The 17,786-nt window shown below is 39.8% G+C and overlaps 1 long non-coding RNA gene across 1 annotated transcript; it reads left to right on the top strand.

Annotated features, from left to right (window-relative positions):
- The first annotated feature begins 360 nt into the window (after positions 1 to 360).
- LOC118494752 lies at positions 361 to 9,937 on the top strand. Its single transcript, XR_004896925.1, has 3 exons — positions 361 to 371; positions 2,856 to 2,860; positions 9,775 to 9,937. It is a non-coding gene; the product is annotated as an uncharacterized LOC118494752 (long non-coding RNA).
- Positions 9,938 to 17,786: the final 7,849 nt, after the last annotated feature.

The following is a 17,786-nucleotide window of genomic DNA, read 5'->3' as shown; positions in this document are numbered from 1 at the left end:
TTGTTTGTTAAAGAGGTATGTGCGTATGGGGGAGTATTCAGAGTACATACAACAAACATATTCCGTTACAGAATACAGAATACATGCTCAAAAATTTAATTTGTAACGTATTCTGTTACGTTAGGCTACTCAATCTGAGTAACGTATTCTGAATACTTGGATTGCTTCCACATTGAATTGCATTTTATAAGTGTAGGTATGCGGCCATCACATATGGCTTACTAAACAGGCCTATTCTGGTGTGTTTTTCTGTTCCAACTGGCTGAATATGTACCTGAACAAGCAGATAGATTTTTGTATTTGTAGTCCCGAACTGCATACTACAAAAATCTAACCGCAGTCTAAGCTACCACAAGCTAGTTTTAGCAAACGTTAGCTAGAACGTCAAACGGGGCTAGTAAGTCTTTCAACAGCTCTGGGGCGAGTAAATCAGCAAGTAGGAGAATGTAAAGTTGCAGGTCAACTATAAAATAGCAAGGTGACCAGTAAAACTACAGCAGACGACTACCCTTGGCTAATAAAAAAAAACTACTTTAAGATGCTTCTTCAGGTTGGAGGTGGAGTAATTTGGACGCTGAAAGGATGTTGGTTGTTGGCAAGCAGAGGTTGCACTGCACAGTTATATTTCGTTCTCCCTGTTCTTTCTTTAATGTGAAATGCTGTTTGAATTTCCAAGATAGAAACGCATTCCTGCCCTGGCTCTGTTGTACCGGTTCCGGCTCCATCTCTACCTCTATCAGTGATCACGCAAATAGCTCATTTTTTTTGTTTTCATATTGGGGCTTCTGGGAAATTCATGGAGTTGCCTTAATTTATTCAGAGAGTGAATAAACTTGTGAAACAGAGAAGTATCATCATGTAATCCATTGATTTCAACAATGTAACTGTATTCTAAATACTGTTACATTTAAATTGTAACTGTAACGGAATACAGTTACTCATAATTTGTATTCTGAATACGTAACGCCGGTACATGTATTCCGTTACTCTCCAACACTGTTCTCAAATGCAACACTTCTTTAAGAAGCCTCTTTAAGGGTTCTGTAGTCATATCACATTCAGAACATTAATATAGCAGTAATCTAATATTTGCTTTTTAAAGATATATAGCTAGTGGAGTAATTGTTTCCTTGGCAGAGAATAAATTCACATTCCCTCTGTGTGTGTATAGATATATACTATATTATATTATTATTAAGGTCTTAATTTGTCATGTGATCAAGGACTAGTACCTGGCAGTGAATGAGACTGGCTTATATAATGTATTGAGTGTATTGTTCTTTCAAATATCTTGCCTAAGACCATAATAGCTTGTGAAATCTGCTTTTAAGTTGATTTTCTCTTTGAAACCGCAGCTGGATGTTTTTGTAAAATAATTGAAAATATGAAAAGAAGTCCTTGTATTATGCAGCAATACTACGTGTATGACACAGAAATAACTTTCGTCCCTAAGGTCCAGGCTTTGGTAAACTGCAGCACGCTTAGTACAACTGAACCTTAAATGTCATATTGCCTTTTGCTAAATGTGCGTATGCAAATGATACTGCCAGTTTGAGTCAGTTGACAATTGTGTAAGTTGCACAAGTGGTTGCTGGGTATGTTGGTGCCTTTTCTGTTCCAAAAGAACATAAACATGCTGGGGTAAAAATGTTTCCCTCTAGCTCCATCATGCCACATTTAGACACTATGCAGAATTATCATCTAATCATCAGGCCAAATTAAGTGTCAGTATGCATATAGGCTCCATTTAGATCAGAAGCACATTAAGCTACACAAGCTTAAAGAGATGAAACCTGAACAGTGCATGGCTACATGAAAATGATCCATGATAATAGTGAATAAGTCAGAATTAAATGACTAACGGCACTGCAGACACATTCATCATGTCACATCGTACACTGTGTTGCATATTTATTACTTCTTTCCTATTGAAATGCATATGTACAATGTGTGTACAGTATGTGTATGTGCAGTGAGTGAGAGAGAGACAGACAGAGAGAGAGCAGTGTACAGAAAATAGGGTATCCCCAGGGACAGTGCTTACTCCCGGTGGAGCGACCTGTCTTAAATAAATCATTCCATTTCCATGCCCAACTTCCCTATCTTCCTTTAATCCAGTGTGGGAGAGAGTGGAGAAAGATAGGGGAGTAAGCTGTTTGCCTTCCTCCTCTGCCTGTGTGTCGCTTTAAGCCTTTGGTAACTTGAGTTCCCAAACTTTTTTTTTTTTTTTTTGACCCACTTACATATAACTGTAAACCCACAAACTGGGTTGTACAGTAGAGGGGAAGTCATTTCGAATGAATTTTCTGTCAGTAAACAAGGTTGTTTTTATTGCTGTGGATTCCAGCTGCATAAGCTGAGCAGGTTGACCACACATACTTTAGTAATGAGATATACTGTATTTTCTATGCACTTTGCATAGGCTGAATTTCCAACAAGTCAATTTTATAAATGTTTAAACTAAAGTAAAAAAAAAAAAAAAAAAAGATCAAATGTCAAGTATTAAGATGGCAGTAAGTATTATTGCCTTGGAAATGTCCTTGTCAGTGATCTGCTGCTTGTTTTTCATCAACTCACTTGTTTTTGCTGACTTCAGGTAAAAACCCCACCTAGCTGTGTGTATTTAGAGTATATATGGAAGTCCTATACCAAACACTAAATGAGATTTGGAGGTCATTGGTAGTCCTGTGAATAGTAAGGCTGTTCTTAAGCTACCCTTGGCACATCCCGTGGGTCTGCCTGAAAAGTGCACTTACTGCATAACAGATCAGTTGACCCTGTCAGCTGTGCCTCTCGGTGATTGACACTGCTCTCTTCGAAAGCTGCAGACTTTTACTAGTGCTGAGTCTGACAAGACAAGGTTTCCCTCTCACACAAGTTTCTCTACCTCACTGAGCCCAAAGACTTTTCAGTCTTTCGTCTTGTGATCAAGTGCAGGAGATATTTGTGGACACTGATGGATAAGTATGGAGTTAGAATAATGCCAAAACCTCACACACACACACACACACACACACACACACACACACACACACACACACACACACACACACACACACACACACAAAACGTGTTTTACTCACGCCCAACGATTCACAAACAAACTCAGTGTGGTTTGCAAATACAAAACATCATTCACAAACTAATGCATTTTGTTCTGCAAATAAGAAACCTACCTATCAAACAAATACAGTATGTTTTACAAATACAAGAAACGTATTTCTTCAATGACAAAAAATATCCTCCAAGTACAAACTAAAATCTTTCAAGTACAACAAAAAATCCTTCAAGTACAAAAACAAAAATCCTTCAAGTACAAAAAAAAAAGCTGTATACAGCTTCTCTGTACAGAAAGAAACGTACTGTGATCAGGGAATCTGTGCGTAGACCACGGATGATGCCTGTCATTGACCTACATAGGCATCGCATCCGTGGGCCCGTCACGGAATTTTCGGCGAATCTGTGAAACTGCCACAGATTTTGAGTTAAGGGGCCGTGTTCATTTCACGGAATTCTGTGAGACCGGCAGCCTGTACTACGAAGCAAGATCAACATGGCCTGGATTTCTTTCAGTTACCCAGCTTCACCTAATCTAACAACCGCGGTCCCGCATAACCTGTGTCATGACGCTGGTTATCAACTAGTTCAATCAACCCAGGGTTTTCCCAATCCAGCGACGCACGCGCTCACATAAGAGGTGGTGTTTGCACAGCACGACCAATCGCAAACATCTACCAGAGCCGCATATTTTACATAAGAAGAGCAAACTATAATTCTACATAAATAAGAAGATCACAGACACGGTTTTACAGGCAAAATGCAATACAGTCGCTGCTTCCTAAAACAGGAGGAAAGCCGGCAAACAAAATAGCGGACGCTGTAGATGTGTAGGCTAAATCACAACGCTTATCAATATCACTTCCCCATCAGTCAGGCACAAGATCTGATCATAATTACACTTGTGCTTTCCATAAACTGTAGAGAATAAACTTTAGCCTATTTTTTCAGTTGCAACCCTGACAGCGGAAGCGATCAGAGAGCAAATAAAATATATAAAAACATAATTCAAACCGATGTGCGCATTGGCAAAACACGGCTCAAGAAGCCGAGAAATAGCCTATATGTAATTCCCTCCCATTACAATCTATATATTTCATAAAAATACCCATCAGGGAAAGTTAACAGGGTTGTCGGTCTCTAAATGTTTTAACTTTTATGAGCGCACCTCTCTCTCTCTCTCTCTCTCTCTCTCTCTCTCTCTCTCTCTCTCTCTCTGAGGTCCGCCTGATCTTCTAAATGGATGCGATGCCTATGTAAGTCAATGACAGGCATCATCCGTGGTCTACGCACAGATTCCCTGATCACAGCATGTTTTTTTCTGTACAGAGAAGCTGTATACAGCTTTGCTATTATTGGTATTTTTAGCCCAATAACCGCTGATTTAATCAACATTTATTCACCAGATCTTATCATGGTTTAATTGTATTTCTTTTAATGTTATTATTTCAGTCTATTTCGGCCAGGGAAGCTGGCACGATATGATCAGAGCTGAGCGCATGCAAAGCCGATTTCCCACAATGCAATGCATTCATTTCAGAGAATCAGGCAACGATCAGCAGGTGTTTAACGCCAGTATCGCTTCAATGTACATATATATATAATCAGTGGTTTTGTCACCAGCAACAACACGTTGCTCTGCTTTGTTCCAGTAAGTTATGCACTGTAATAACGTTTTAAAAAATCCGCGTGTATATATCTATGGTCCTGGCAGGCTTAAATTGACTTAACAGCGCCACCTGCTGTTGTGGAGTGCGAATTACAGGACATTTGCTAGAAAGTTTACTGGCATTTGTGTGTGGATCTGAAGGCATTTGTGTGTGGATCAGCCAGGCGGAAAATTACTGCCAAAAGTCACGTGACAGTTTTTCGTACTTGTAGAATTTTTTTTTGTACTTGAAGGATTTTTTGTTGTACTTGAAAGATTTTAGTTTGTACTTGGAGGATATTTTTTGTCATTGAAGAAATACGTTTCTTTGTATTTGTAAAACATACTGTATTTGTTTGATAGGTAGGTTTCTTATTTGCAGAACAAAATGCATTAGTTTGTGAATGATGTTTTGTATTTGCAAACCACACTGAGTTTGTTTGTGAATCGTTGGGCGTGAGTAAAACACGTTTTGTGTGTGTGAGGTTTTGGCATGATTCTAACTCCATAGTTAAGCCCTTTATTCCTCGGTGAGCACTGGGCTGGAAAACTGAAGCACTCGCTGGAAACAAAGCCAACAATAACCATTAAATAAATAACAATTTTGATTCGTAGATAATAGAAACTTGACATAATTTCACCACCCACATAAAAAAAAAAAAACTGTGGCCTCGGAGCAACCACTTAAAGTGCTTATATTATGCTCATTTTCAGTTACATAATTGTATTTAGAGGTTGTACCAGAATAGGTTTATGTGGTTTAATTTTCAAAAAACACCATCTTTTTGTTGTACTGCATATTGCTGCAGCTCCTTTTTTCACCCTGTGTGTTGAGCTCTCTGTTTTAGCTACAAAGTGAGACATCTCACTTCTGTTCCATCTTTGTTGGATACTCACTTAGTCAGTGCTTGGGCACAGACATTAGTAACGGGGAGAAAAGTAGACTAACGTGACTAGATAGAACTACATGTGAAAGTTACGGACATGGCGGCAGTAGTTCAACCATACATGTTCAAACCAGAATCTGACCCTGAAGAAGGAGGGGAGTCTCCTGCATAACCTGATACTCAGAGAATTCAAATGTTTCGGCCGATGACATGGACGGCCCTACTGATTTTGACCAGCTCAGAGACTGAAGACAGGATACATTCAGAAACCCGTATCTCACTCAAAACAGCATGGATGTTTTTTTTTTCCAAGTTTGTATGTGTGGAAGCACCAGAGACACAAAATAACACCCCAAATCCCAGAAAAAGTGATTTTTTTCATAATATGGGCACTTTAATAACACTGCACTGAAACAATAGATACGTTTAGGCTTCTTTTATATAGTACAAATGACAAGCAAATAGTCATGGTACAGACTAGGCTTGTGTCGATTGCCGATCATATCGACTAAAGAAGAGACGATTGCCGGTGTTTTTTCCCCCTGCTGATATAAAGGAACTAAAATGTTTAGAAAATGTGCTCTAAAATGTGCTCCCTACTGTGCATTTACAAAATATGGTTCTGGTGGAGTGGCATGTCTGGGCACAGTGATGGTGATCACTGTTAATCAGCAGTGACTCTGCTCCTTAATCCAAAGCAACTCTGTTGCGATCCTTTTTCCATCTGCCAATCCTGACAAGTGCGCTGTGCAATCTGACAAAACTCTGCATCTCCATTCTCCATACGCCTGCTCACCAGAGCTTTGCTCTGTGCACCATGTCCATAGCATCCTGCTGCGTGGCGTTTCGGCTCGGTTATGGCTGCCCGAGATGATTCACTGCCGTTCTAGCTGGTGTGTGTTGACATTCGGCTTAAAATATGTTTTTAATGATGCATTTCATTTGTTACTGACTTTGTCTTAAAACTTAAAACTTTTTTTGTGTGTGACCGAGAAAAGGGGGATGGCCTATTCCGGACCTCCGCTCTCTGTGATCACATAAACTGTGTTTTAATTCCGCAGAATTCACAATATAGCCTCGGCTATATCACGGCTTATAAGTACTACCTTAACCAGCAGCATTAAGTCGCACTGCAGATGAAATCATTGTTTTATGATCACTACTGTACATTGTCTGACAAAATAAGCAAAAAAAACACCATATGGAAATACAGACGATTGCCCAACCCTAATACTGACACAGCAGGTTAGGCTAATATAGCAAAATTTGCTGTGTTTTTGGGGCTGCATACCTACAAGCCTCAGAGTCTCTCCGGAGTCCTTTTTAATCTTTCCGCAATATACCTTTGGGTCCCAACTGCATTTTTATAAAAACACTGCTCACGGGTAAATGTCTAATAATGAAAATGCCTAAAGATTCTGAGCAAAAAGAAACATGAACAGTTTTGTATCACAACAACATGCAGCTGCTTTGCCAAAATCAAATCTGTTTTACCCCGAGAACTTTAATGCCATGCAAATTGTCAAAGTGCGTCTGCCATCCCCATCTAATGACAAAAAAAACATGATTTCTAGTTTCCCCTGCTGTTCTGATTGCAACAGTATAAGGCAGGCTTGTGAGTGAGTGACTCCCAGAGTTTCACACTTACCCGTTAAATCACATCTCCTGGCTTGGAGCTTATTCCACTCATCTCTTGGAAGTCAGCCATTTTCAACATGATATCCTTATCTTAGTTTGTGGAGCCCACCAGGAAAAGCAAAGACTGGCTGTTTTAGGCCATGGAGACTTCTGCAGTCAGATGTAAATTCCCCATTCATGAAGCAAGAACATCTTCTAGCTACAAAAAGTTTATTTTATCTCATTTTATTTTATTTTCCAATGTTATACAAAATACTTTTTTTTTCAATTTGGGCCTAATGTCCCTTGAGCCCTTTGTTCCCTCAGCTATTATAAGTTCAGTAATAAGCTGTTCCAATATGGTGTCACTACGTGTCCCTGCAGTACATGAAAGGCACAAAAATACAGAATTTGACTGACAAAATGACTACGAGCGGAGAGTCTCAATGCTGTGAAGTTAGTCTTCATATCATTTATAAATGACAATGCCATAATTGCTTTACTTTAATAGAGCAAAGCAAAAGGCAGCAGCCTTTGCTTTATCCCTGAGGGAATGTCAAATGGAAGATTCTCTATGTTGTCATCCCAAATATTAAAAGAATTGTCTTCTAGCCATTGTCTATGGTGCTGCAACTGCAGTGTGTTGGTAAGACAGACATTAATATCATCATAAACAGACTCAAAAGCCACACAAAATCAAAATGTTATTTTTTTTTACCAATTATCCAGCATCAAGTTGTACCTTTTTAAAGCTATTTTTGTAACCCCACATTATATCTATTGTTGGCCCAGAAAAGTTAAATGTTTGCTTGGGGCAAAACTTCAATCCAATGTTTCCATGGACTGGGTCAGCCACTGCTGCGTAGAAACTTTAACGTACAGGCAAAGGGAAGAATGGCACAGTGGACGCCCCCCCCCCCCCCCCAACACTGGGGGGGTGGGGTGGGGGGGGGAGCTATGGGGCTATGGGGAGCGGCTGGAGCTAACTGCACCTTTGACTCTTGTGTTAATTATAATGTTTGCATAGAACCAGAAAGTATGCAATGCTTAACACACAGGTGAAGCTGCTATTTTTAGATATCACAGCTATACCACTAGCTGAGAATATGAAAAAGTTTGTTCTAAGTGATTAATCGTTCTGTAAATCCATTCTAAACAGATGTTTTTCTCAGGTGACCTCTGGAGGCTTTTAATGGCAAATCATTAAGAAAGGAACACAAGAAATTTGGCACAGAAAATACACAGTGTTTGTACAGAAGAGATTCTGATGGCAGCATTACTTTAATTAGTCTGCAGCAGCAGCACAGCAGGTATGTCTGCCTCTTCAAACCACAGCTGTCCCTTCTGCCGGCCTTTTACATACATCACATAGCTGCTGTGTCATAGCGGCACAGCCAAAAGTGTTGAATGGACAGTTTTCCCCAAATTGGAAATAGATGACACTCGGCTTGTTGCACTCAAAGCGCAAAAAAATACATTCTGTGCGGTGATACAGGTGGTGGATGTAGTTTAGTAGAAAAAAAATGAATGAAACTGCCCACAATCGGGTCTGTGCATTATCTTGAGTAACAGGGTCATGATTTCTGGAACATTGCTGTTGAGTTTGATGCTTTAAGTCGTTCAGCCCAAATTGGTTAATAACACATTTCCTGTGGTGTGACAACACATTCTCACTCCCATCTCGTAAAATACGGATGCTTGGTCAGGTGCCTTTGTCGTTGTTATTGACGCTAAAAGTCTCCTTTAGCGTCATATAACACGCTTTAACTAAATGCACTTGGTCGGGACTATTGGCGTCCCTTTTGACGCAGTTATGTTAAGGAAAAGGTCCGTGACACGCGGGAACGGGACGGATGAGTTTAGGAAAACGGCGTGGGTGGGCTTACATTTCCTTGACACGCGGGAATAACGGGACAGTTAAAGAAGAAAGCGACTTTAGGGAACACGCTATTTAGGAAACACGCGGGACACGAACCCTGGTCTCCTGGGTGAAAGTCCTGTGTTTGACCCATCCACCACCCCAACTAACCTCCCTAAGCGGAATTACGTCCTTACATACTTCTCGCTAAACCTCGTGTAGCTGCTGCTTTTCCCGGTACGTTATACAAACACGCTGATGGGCGTTTTTTTTCGTCGCTTCAGACGCTGACAGCCACTGTCCAAACGTCCGTATTTTACGAGTTCGGAGTGAGAACGGGTTGGGTGTGACAGACTCAGAACACATATTTATTTTTGCTTTACCAGGACGTTAACACCAAAGAAATGTTTTTATCCTAAACCTAAAAGGATTCTTACTACCCTTGGTCTTCATCTCAAACAGGTTTCATTAAAGAACAGATGGATGTTTTCGCAATTAATTTATGATTACATACAACCTTAATCAGGTATTCTCATTGAGCTCAAGGTGTCTTTTGCAGGAGGGTACACTAAATGAAACAGAGAAAAAAACATACCAAGGGAAAAAAGCACATAAAATCAGAGACATCTATAAATAAGTCAACTGTAAAGTCCAGTTTAGTATTTTACTCAGTGTGTATGTAATGTTAACCAATCTTGACATCTAAGCTGTGTTCGAAACCGTTCCCTCATTCACTCACTCACTATTACCTATATAGTGTTTATTAAATAGTGAGCTATATAGGGAACGACCATACGAGATTTTGGACACTCACTGAAAATATCGTTGCGTCAGTAGATGCGCCGGTTATTTGTGTGACGGAGGCGGGCACGCCCCGAAACAAACGGAGTGCTCCGGAGAACAGGTTGTATTGATGTTGCGTGTTACATTTTCACTGTTTAGAAACGAAAGCTCACTCCATTTTTCCTTTTCAGTTTTCGCAGGTTCTTCTTGACTAACGCCTCTCAAAATCTTTTAAACTGACCTTTGTCGATCTGAAATGAAGACAGATTCAGCAACTGCATGGCCTATTTCTCGCTTAAAATGTTTTCAGAAACACGTTTTGGTGAACTATCTTCGTAAAATATGAGATTGTATTCCGAATGAGCCGCCATTATCAAATCCGGGAGCAGCCACACCCACGTGACGCGTTCGTCCAATCAGCTGCCGGTTTTCATTTTTTGGGTGACAAGAAGTACAGATTAGCACCGCCTGCTGTTATGGAGATGTATTACATCTCACGCATGTGCAGAACGTACTCTCAAGTTGGCGTCGCTTCGGTGTGTTCCAAGGCACTTTTTTGACCAACTCGGGGAGACTGATCAGTCCGACTGCCTTTTCTGCTGACGGTCGGCCGTCGGGTTGGTGTGTCAGAGCCTTTAGTCTTCATCTCTAACAGGTTTCATTAAAATACAGATGGATGTTTTCGCAGTTAACTTATGATTACATACAACCTTAATCAGGTATTCTCATTGAGATCAAGGTCTCTTTTGCAGGAGAGTACACTAAATGAAACAAGTACAGAGAAAAAACGCATACAATCACAGACATCTATAAATAAGTCAACTGTCAAGTCTTGTTCAGTGTATTTACTCAGTTTGTATGTAATGTTAACCAATCTTGACACCTAGTCTGGTGTATTGTAGCTTTAAAAGATACGACTGGCATAAATACAGTATAGCCTTTTCCTCTGTGCCATAGACATCAATTTACTACACATAAATGAGCCACACCGTTGCATTGGATAAGCTTTTTCTTCATTACGATCAACTGTAGTTTATTTTGAGTCAATGATACTGTACATGTGCCATACTGTTGCTCTAAATACTTGGTTGTACACCAAATGTGTCTTAATGCGAGGCTAAAAATAGCACAACAAATGCAGTATTTACTCCTATATGAGTAACATTTGCTGAAGGCTGTTATTTAAGTAGGAAATAATGGGCTTGGGGCTGTGCTCCACACATAGTGCAGAGAGGAATTATTGAGAATTGAGAGACGAAATAAAAAATTGTTGGTTTTTGACTTTTTTTTAGCTCCTTTTTGTTGACGAAAAGAAAACTTCCCAGCCTTATTCATTAAATTTGAGAAGAGACAAAGTACAAACAGTCATCTTCTCTGGGAGACCTTAGAAATGATAGTATATAGTTCTCTTTTTGTTACTTGTGTGGACCAGCTTACTTGTCTGACCTGGCCAGACCAAATCACAAATCTGGAACCTCCTCAGTTAATTTTTGATTTCTAAGGGGCATTATTATCGGCAGTAGATCGATGCCTCCGGACGCAAATGGATAGACCTACAACCGATGAGAGCAACGGAACATGCAACGTAGTGCTGACAATGTAAATAGACTTTGGCGTGCAGAGATGAGCTGTGATGGTGTAACATCAAAAAGTCTGCGCAATAGCCACGACGTTTCATTTACGGGATTGTTCTGGTGCTGCCGGAGGTTCCACCCGATGTCCCTCACCTTCGGCATTCTAAACTCCGGTCGATTCGGGAAACATCCTCCGAGCTAAAACTGACAAATCAATCAATAAATTATAAATCAAATTATATTATCAAATTATATTTAATAAATCAAATTATATTTATCTTTTTTTTGAGTAAAATTCTCATCACACACTCGACAGCCATTTTAATTCCAGAGCTCGCCGCCCTACGTGCACATGTTCCACCAAAGCAAGTCCCTTCCCGAGGCTATTTTGCAGAGGCACCGTTGCTGCGTCCAGCGCTTAGCACCGCCCAAGACAATTGTGATTGGTTTAAAGAAATGCCAATAAACCAGAGCACGTTTTTCCCCCATCCCGGAATGTTGTGTCGACTAGCCACACCTTCCTCCACAGCGCTTTGGAAGAAGGTCTGGCAATGCGAGACTAATATGTCTGTGAATAATAGTTGCTGTTTTTGTAATCAGAATTTGAAAATAATACTTCAACAGAAAGTTCCACATAATTGGTGCCAGGGTGCTCAAGCGAAGAAAGCTCGAAGGCTCTTAAAGTTGTCAGTCATTGTCTTAAACCTGCCCCTGGAAATCTGTCTGAACGGGAAGGGGGACCAGACACATCTGCCAGAGCGAATAAAACATACGCTCGCAGATTCATGTGGTTCTCAGGCTGCTTACCAGAGGCGGCGTCAGCCGATTTTGTTTTATGAATAGCCCCGGATCTCTCGCTCTCATTCAGAGACCAGAGACCCAAACTGGGCTCTGTGTCTGTCAGACGGTCTGAGATCTACCGTATCAGCAGAGCAATCACGTAATGCACAGCCGACTATGGTGCTGGTAGATTATTTTCTGAACTATAGTGACTTTATTCTTGTAATAGCCTATTATAACTTTAATTTTCTCAAAATGTCACGAATCCCTCCAAATCTCAGAGAACACAGATGGGATGAGTTATATTTTCAATGTGCACACAGTTTTGGACATGAGCAGAAATCTTGCTCAAACATCTGAAATATTACAGTCCAGGGGTTTATTAATAAATTAAAATTAATAATGTATCATTGAGGTGAATAATTGGCATGTGCACATTTAAGGAGGTTACTTCCCCAACAAAAAATGTAAAAGAGAAGGGAAGAGTAAATGATGGCTAGGCACATGTGTGCTGACTCAGATATAATTAGAAAAGTCGATCCAAAGGGGAATAAATAGTTGAAAGCAATACAGAATGCCTGAGAGCCTTACTGCAATATTTTCCATTATGTTTTTATATTTGGATTGTGATCTATGTTTCCCTTTACATAAAGATATTTCCAGCATATTGATTCAGACAAAGGTATACATAGGTGCATAACAATTCACAAGAATGCAGGAAAAGAAGTGTTTAATGCTCAAAATCTTCTGGGGGAGGACCCCTCTAACTAGGACCATCTAACTAACATCTACAAACTGGCCAGCTCAAATGAACATACACCGGCTATTAACAAGCTGGGCAAGCCAATCGCCGTTTTGCACTGCATTCAGTTTATTTAGATGGGTCCGGGCTAAGCCCCGAATCTACTCAAGTCCCAGAAACGCCCCTGCTGCTTACCTGTTTTTATTGGAAACATCAATGATTATAGTATGCATCTTTCTTAGTAGGCACAATAGTAAAGTCACTGTATGAAGTTGTTTAAAGTATTATGAGCAGCATGTAAAAACAACATCACTTCATAGTCAAGCACAGACATGATGACTAACTTTACATTGGTTCTCGTGTTCCCAAAAAGAGAAACATGCTTTATCACAATCTAACACATATCTAATAGTGTGTGTGTGTGTGTGTGTGTGTGTGTGTGTGTGTCTGTCTCTCTCTCTCTCTCTCTCTCTCTCTCTCTCTCTCTGCTCCAGCACCATCCTCAATTTAGTTTTCACCTTCAGTCTGAGTGTAGCCGCTCAGGAGGACGTTGTGCACCTCTAATCACTAATGTATTATTTTTCATCCCCTCTTCAAGGTGCCCATTAAGCATACAGGTGGCACACTGCTCACATTTGCATCTTTAATGAACAATCTGCTTCAAAATTCTCCCCATTTTTGACTTATCTTTGTGCAAACATGGGGTGTTTTTCTCTCTCGAGCAAACAGCTTGTTAATCATTCCAAAAAAAAAAAGTTTTCTCATCCACACTAAACATCCTCCTACATAAATGTCAACATCCACAGCTGACACTTCTGCTCAGGGAATGAAGAACAGAGCAAAGGTGCAAAACTATAAAAATCTATGTGCATCATTTGCCATCTGTAAATAATGCTTGTTATAGACAATGTAGATTTTTTTCCTTTCTTTATCTTTTTATATTTTGTTATTGACTTATATGCTGTAAACATAAGATATTGTAACTATAATATACTAACTATAATACTAAATTTGATAGATATTAGAATATTAGAAGATATTCACTTTTTTTCTTGTTGGAAGTTTACAAACAAATTGAAGAGATCAGTGAAGATCTCTGCGGCATGCTTTGAAGTATTTTCCGTGGAGGGAGAGGTTACAGTTTTCCATTCACATTATGATGCATTGCAGTTGCTCTTGGATTTAGCAGAAGGATTTGGCAGAGGCAGTGGGGGAACCAGGCAGTTATGAAGGAGGTGGTGATTTGATTGTATTTTATTGGCTGTGTAGAAATGCACCGCTATAACATCCCTGTGGAGGGTGGACCTCAGCTTCTGTAGGAGGAAGGTACAGTATATCCACTGCAGGGTATCCATGCTTAGGGAGGAAATAATGGAGGGTATTGTAGAGGCCATGGATGTGTATAGTAATCTAATTGTCTAATTGTAGTTCAATTACAGGTTTCTGTCACCATGACACATCTCAGCCTTTCTCTCCCAAGTAGTGACTCATTTTTCAATTCCACCTAATGTTAACTGTATCATTGGTAAACTTCAGATGTGAAACTGAAGGATTACCAATGATGTCTAAGTCAGGCTGTTAGATGATGTAGAAAAAGCTGTTAAAAAGCACTGCTTTTCTGAACATTGCATAATCGAACTGTAAAGATGTTCAGTGGATCTACAGCAGAGTGAGGGGATTGTTTATTTTATTTCACTTTGTGCTCTTTTGAATCTCCTTCAAACATGTGCATATAGAAAATTGACAACTACAGTTACCAAAGAGGAGAGCAGGTCACATATTCAGCAGGGCATTCATTAACCTAAGGTTCTCATGCTGCCTCTGATGACCTTTAATGCGCCATTCCACATACAGTGCAACACCAGTGTAGCATAGCAAGGCAAGTTTATTTTAAGCAGATGATTCGAACATGAGACAGTGAGATAACACATCATTATAGACCTAAAGAAAACAAAGGAAAAAAAAACTGACAAATTCTTTTTAGATTATATTTGGGGCAGTTATGCCTTTTATTCAGTGGCGCAACTACCCAGTGTCAGAGGGGTATGCAGCGACAATTGTGGCGCAAAAAAAGTGCCGGACATCATTATGTATGGGCTTTAAATAATAAAGGTTTATTTTAAAGTATATCAGCGACGTTAACGGTTGCACAGTTGCCCTTGGCAACCAAATTGTGACAATTGGCAACCTAATCATCACCCTTGGTTGATGTGATTTGAGTGGTGGTGGCTTTCCATCTCTGTCTGCACTATTTCTTCCCCCAAAAAGGACACAGTGAATAGGTTGGTCAACAGAACTTCAAACCATACTGGACATTTAGTTTTGTGTGGTCTAATAGAACTCCTACCTGATGTCATCACTGGTCTCATCTCTGCTTGATGCCATCGCCGACCTCATGTCTGTCTCATTAACTCCTTGCCTGTGTTCTTCTCCACTAAGACATATTGTCAAACAAACATTATGTAATAGATTTTTCATTAGTTTTTCCATATCAATAATATTTTGAAATTAATCTGTTGGTATCAAGTTGCTCCCCCTACACTTCCACTGAATGTTAGACCTACCTGCTGCCTTCCCATGTCTTTCCTGATCCACCATCCTCACACCTGAATTAAATGAACTCACTGTTAAATATATAGCAGCCTAAATTTAATTGTTAAATCAGCCTAGTGATAGCATCAGATAAGACAACTATTATGCAGTAAGGTTGTGCTGCTGTTGAAATTACATTCACATTTTGTATTTTAAATATTTATATATTTTTTTCATATTTATTTATTTTTCTTCTTGTCATGTATTGTGCATGCTACCTTATATTTACCAGTTGTTATTTGACCTTAATAAAATTGAGATAAGTCATGCATGGGATTGGTACCATAGGGTTTTACCAAAATCTAAATGTAGCAACATTGCAACATTGGTTTGCATCAAGTTAGCAAACACTAGCCAGTCTGTTAACATGAATATTTGCAAGCCTCCAAGTTTGGTAGCAAATCTATGCATGATTCCATGGTAAACCAGAGTTATTGCATTAGTTATGTTTTCCAGATTATTGTCATGTATTGTACATGCTACCTTATATTTATCAGTTTTCAGCTCAGCAACCTCGGTTTTGCATATTTTAAGCTAGCTGTAAACCCCCATTTGGCTGCTACATTCCCAGTCTTAGCAAACGCTAGCTAGTCTGTTAACATGAATATTTGCAAGCCTCCAAGCACAGACGTCACACTTTAAATCCTACTTGTTGCCTCTCACCATCCACTTATTTAACTGCTGTCGCATCCCTTAACATGTCATCTCCTTTTCCCTCTTTCTTTTTCTATTTTTAGCCCCAACAGCTGTTTTGTTTTGCTCTTTTTCCATAGACGGCAACTTACTACTCGTACGCTCGTACCTGCTCACTTAGCGCTCACAGCGTCCACCCGCTCCCCGCTCCCTCCCCTCCCCCTCCCTCTTTTATGTCAACATTCTATGATGGAATCTTATGAGACAGGGCACCTAATCTAGCCTGTTAGTCCTCTAAAATGTTATATATGGTAATAACATTGAGGAAATGCAGAAATGATTTAGAAACGCACAACAGCAGCTACATATTGATGTATGATATTTTTTTTTTAACCATCGCTTTGGCGCCCCCCATGGTGCTGTGCCCATATGCGCCGCATATAGGGCATACCCACTTTTTGCGCCACTGCTTTTATTGCACATGCATGTATATAAACAGATAGAGGGGTATGACGGTCACCTATGGTCTCAGGCCGAAATCAAACTGATGATGTTGCAGTTACTTGGTATAGACTAGGGATGTAACGGTATGAAAATTTAACCTCACGGTTATAGTGACCAAATTATCATGGTTTTCGGTATTATCGCAGTATTTTTAAAAGTGTGTTCAATATGTTCAGAAAGCACTGATAGTCCTACACAAGCTGAAATAGTTTCAAAAAGTGTAACAGTATTTATTATATTACAAAAATATAGGCAAATCCTTATCAAAAGTGCAACTTTCACATCAAATGTCCTGATCACTGTCATCTCCTCCTTCCGCCATGATTGCAACTTCAAGAAACACATGTTGTAGGCTACGCAGTGCGCCTGCGCGGCAACTTCAGGAGATTCGGATGAAGCGGGGAAGGATCAAACACACGGTTTCCACACCGTGGTAATCCACCGTAATGATAATGATATTGTAAATGAAAACGGTAATTGTTATTGTCAACATTTATATATGTATTATATGTTTATAACCTTGATTTTAAAGTGATAAATGTTAGAGCAACTTTGTCCAGATCTGTGCAGCATAGCTAAAAGCGTCCGCCACTTGTTTCAATGTAATTCTGCGACCAATTCGCAGACCATGTATCATGGTGGCTGAAACTCAAAAACTCATGACTGTCAGCTTCAACATTACCTCACTGCACCAATAGCGACATGATGCAATTTAAAAAAAGGAGATCAAAGCTTTGCACAATCACATTTGACCTTTCTGAAATCCAAGGCTGAAGTATTAACTGTAATATTCCCCCTTTGGAAAGGAGAAACTATCGATTGTACCTCTTAATAGTCTGCATCACAGCATACTAATGATCAGCTAGTAGTGTCTGCACACGTGATTCAAGTATATTTGTTAGTCACACGGAGGTGCTGCCACTTCAGTAGTCCAGCCTCTTGTGAAACAGAAGTGTCCACACTGTACAACGCCAGCGCCTTTTCGGTAATACTGAAATGGTCTTCTATTGTAATTGCTGCATTCTGCATAAAATCAAGCTTGTGGAAGTTAGTTTTTTTAAAGCTTTCATCACACAAGGTATGTTGATCATTTTTGCATCCCTCTTCATGT

Source organism: Sander lucioperca, chromosome 3 (genome assembly GCF_008315115.2).
Source record: "Sander lucioperca isolate FBNREF2018 chromosome 3, SLUC_FBN_1.2, whole genome shotgun sequence".
In the NCBI taxonomy this organism is placed as follows: domain Eukaryota; kingdom Metazoa; phylum Chordata; class Actinopteri; order Perciformes; family Percidae; genus Sander; species Sander lucioperca.
Note: the sequence above shows the minus strand (reverse complement) of the source record. Positions and strands in the feature narration are given on the sequence as shown.